Source organism: Octopus bimaculoides, chromosome 18 (assembly GCF_001194135.2).
Source record: "Octopus bimaculoides isolate UCB-OBI-ISO-001 chromosome 18, ASM119413v2, whole genome shotgun sequence".
NCBI lineage: Eukaryota > Metazoa > Mollusca > Cephalopoda > Octopoda > Octopodidae > Octopus > Octopus bimaculoides.
The window spans coordinates 11,658,147-11,662,337 of record NC_068998.1 but is presented as its reverse complement, the minus strand read 5'-3'; positions in this window follow the sequence as shown (position 1 = coordinate 11,662,337).

Genomic DNA, 4,191 nt, shown 5'->3' with positions numbered 1-4,191 from the left:
TTATTAGAGGAATTTTCGAAGACGTTAAGAAATTGGATTCACTCCCCTGGTGGACCACTTTCATTGTTTTATAAGCCTGAGTTCGAATCCCAGCAACGCTGACTTTCCATTTCATGGTTTTGTTGTTGATAAAATATTTACCATTAATACACTAGGGTCGAGTCAGCTGTTTATATTTTTCCCTTAGTGTTAATAAAAGGAGTGGAGGCGCAATGACCCAGTGGTTAGGGCAGCGGACTCGCGGTCGTAGGATCGTGGTTTCGATGTGTAAGCATCCATGCATTGGTGTATAGCTGTCATAGTGACTGTCTGCAACGAAATCTGGACTTACGTGTCGAGTTTTAAAGATGTTCACCGAGAGAGCCGGCATAATGGATGTGGGGTGGGGTGGGGGAGACGGAAACGGCTGAAACTATTGGCCCTGACGAAAGACAAAAGACAATATGTCGAAATCAGCATTGCACCAGACTGCAGCAGTTCGAGCAAAGCAGACAAAACTTAATTATATATAATATCAAATAAATAAATAAATAAATAAATAAAGCAACGAGTCAAAACAAGATCTGCAAGTTCCCCTTCCAAGCTAGAGAAGTTAGATTTTCCCACTCCACTATAGGCCATTTTAAACTGTTCTTTCAACGGCTACAAAGGATTGGTCAGTACTAATAGAATATGTAAACAAAGCAAGTTACTAACAATTGCTGCAATGATGACGACGACAGCGACTATTATTATTATTATTATTATTATTATTATTATTATTATTATTATTATTATTCAGTAGTTTTATTTTTATAACGTACTTTCACTTCACTACCGAGCGCAGATCTGTGCGCCTTGGGTATGTGCTGTGGTTTGCTGTGGTGCTCTTATGTTTACTGTATTGAAAGTGTTTTGCGTAGAATGTGTGCAGTACCCAGTAGTGCAATTTTCTGTATGTTATATATATTTGTAAGTCCTGGTGTTTTTGTTATGTATTTGTCTGAATATTTTTTTATTATACCTAAGGCACCTACTATGATAGGAATTGTTTCTGTTTTTAGATTCCACATTCGAGTTATCGCTATTTCCAGGTCTTTGTATTTTGAAAGTTTTTCCATTTCTTTTAGAGAAACGTTGTCATCTGCTGGTATTGAAACATCAATTAGAAGGCATTTTTTTCCTTCATGATCTTTGACAACTATATCTGGTCTATTTGCCTTAATTTCTCTATCTGTGTGTTTATTATTATTATTATTATTATTATTATTATTATTATTATTATTATTTCCTTTATTATTATTATTATTATTATTTCCTTTATTATTATTATTATTTCCTTTATTTGCTACTAGGACGACGGATGGCGAGGGGGTGGGGTGGGCAATACAAAGACAAACAAAGTGTGGGGATTTATGTAGAATGGAAATAAAAAAGGCAAAATGTATACCCAGGTTTCAGTGTGTATACACGATTTACAATGCTGTCTGATGGCATGGACCTGTCTCTCCAGGTACACAACTGCAAGCCTACCTACTTGGCGTTGATTTTGGGTCCTGTCATCGACTTGTATTTCTTTAGAATAGTGACGACCACCGCCACCTCGGAGGTATCCAACACCATAGCAGTAACGTCGTCTGCGTACACCAACACTGCCTTCCCAGGTCCCATTTCCAACTTCCGCAGCAGTGGCCTTAAGGCAGCACGCACAGGAGAAGTGAGAGCGAGCTGCCTTGACGAGATCGAACAGCTCCACAGTTTTAGTTTTGACAATGCAGCTTTTTTGTTCCGCCTCGAAGAAATGGCCAAGCACCATTTCCATTGCTAACACGTGGGTCACGAAGCCTTTAGTTTGCGAACTAGTTCTCTCTCTAATTTGTTTCTTCCTGTTGCTAATTCTTTGGAGTTTGATCTGTAGACATCCTACGTTATTCTTATCCACTGACCCAACAAATACTCTTTCTAGATATGATCTGAATGACCCACTGTGGTTGTTCCATGTCCAAGCTGGCACATCAGAGAAATCCAGTCGGTACCCGTCAGGCAACTAGAAGTTTCTGAGCAGGTGTGCCACACTTTTGCGCCACCTTCTGCTATGTACTATCTTCACACAGTCATTCTGTTCGTTCAAAATACAATTTCACTCCCTCACTAGTACTAAAGAGCGAGGCATTTCCAGGAATGTTTCTAGAGGTCTGAAGAAATCTGATCCTCCAGCTCCTGTCATGGTATAAACTGTCACCAGTCTAAAGATGCCACCTTCGCTGCGGTTCACGTCCAGGACCACCAGCTTACTGTCCGGGTCCAAGAACTTTGCCCGTACTTTGAGATATAAGGATTTTCGGAATAGCACTAATTTCTGACTGACCACGAAATGAGAATATCTAACAGTCGTCGAAAACGGGCGCTAGTGTGTGCATTCTAGAAACCTTCATCTCCCTGATAGCTGTCACATCTATGTCGAGCGATCTCAAAGCGTTGAGTAAGTGAAGTGACCTTGCCTCTAAATTGACCCAAATCTATCCATATTCACATATTTAATTTCAGCACAGTCATGTTTGTCGGAGAAAGCAAAGGGGAGAACACTCACTAAATCTTCGAGAAGTCTGGATGTTCTGGACCTCCCTTCGGACAAAATTTTTGTAAAAGGCCCTTCTAAAAATCTTTTTTAAAATCCTCACTCTAGCCGGGAATTTTCCCCGAATTGTTTTAGCAGTTTTAACATTTTGAGAATGATATCCTCAAATTCTTCTCCTTTTCTCGATTTTCTCTTTATTTTTATTTAAATATACCATCAACTCGTTTTTGTTTTTACTTAAAACAGCGAAGTTGATGGAGACTTTTTGTAAACAGTTCCATTGTATTTGCTGTTTCAGTTTTGATTGTTGTGTTTGTGTTTTCTTGTTGTTTTGCTACTGATGTTGTTGTTGTTTTTGTTGTTGATGATGATGATGATGATGATGATGATGATACTGTTGTTTGTGAGAGTGTTTGCCAATTGTGGCTTTTGTGTTTGTTGTTTTTGTTGTAACCTTGGATGTGACTGTACCCTCCTCCTCTTTTGCCCTCCCCCTTCAGAGACTATTCGCCATACTTCGGCCCGTTCCTTCACGTGGTGGTGGTGGTGGTGGTGGTGGTGGTTTGGGGAGTACCCCCTCCCACTCGTCCTGACGGATAAATAGCTGCGAGGGATTCACGATGGACTCGGTTGCATGTAAGATCTGTCGTCCACGCGACAACTAGCGTTCGACATGACTCCACAAAAGTTAGCAACGCTCGATCAATGAACAAAAATGCGCGCAGAGCAATTTCATCTCACTGTGCAATAACAAAAAAAAAAACATAGCAACACTAAAGACAAAAAGTTTGACTGTCAATAACAAAGCTAAAGCTATTTTTATTGCTGTAAAGATCGAATCAGCACATACCGGCTGTACCAAAGAGCTAAGTAAACAGACTGTCCCTATTCATTTCAGTAAACCATGGTCATGTAGCCATAGGCTACGTTTAGCCGGTCGACAGCTATAGGTCATCATTTTTAAGTAGATACGAAGTTTAAGTCTATGCAGGCGAAAATATCTTCAATGGCATTATAGAAATAAACAAGCTTTTCCTCCTTTTCTCTTCCTTCCTTCCTTCCTTCTTTGTTTTCTTTCTCTCTTTCAGTTCATTCTTGGAAACCAAATAAATGATTTAAAAAAAAAAATCTATCCGGTCGTTATTACGAATAACTAACAAATCATGTTTCACAAGTCAACAAGACAGACCTCTCGACGGTGGCTCGACCTGTTAGAATTAGCAGCTAAACGACCCTCAGATTATCTACATACCAATGAATGATGTAATGTTCATTGCAGGAATGCTGTGTGTGCATGTGAGTGTGTCTCTGTCTGTCTATCTGTCGGTCTGTCAGTCTGCATAAACTACATATTGCAGTTTGTGAACAACATCTTCATTGTATATATAGGCTTCTAACTGGCTACTCCAGGTTCAGAGCATTTCTAGCCATAAAATGGGTCATAAAGGAGTGTCTGTAACTCGATGAGAAACAAATATCTCGAGGGATTCTGTAAAGCACGTAAAACTCTAGTTTTCTCTTTTTTCTGAGTTTTCACCGAAGTTTATATCTTTTGTCGATATACATCGACAAAACGAAATATGCACGCACACACACGCACACACACACACACACACACACACACACACACACAC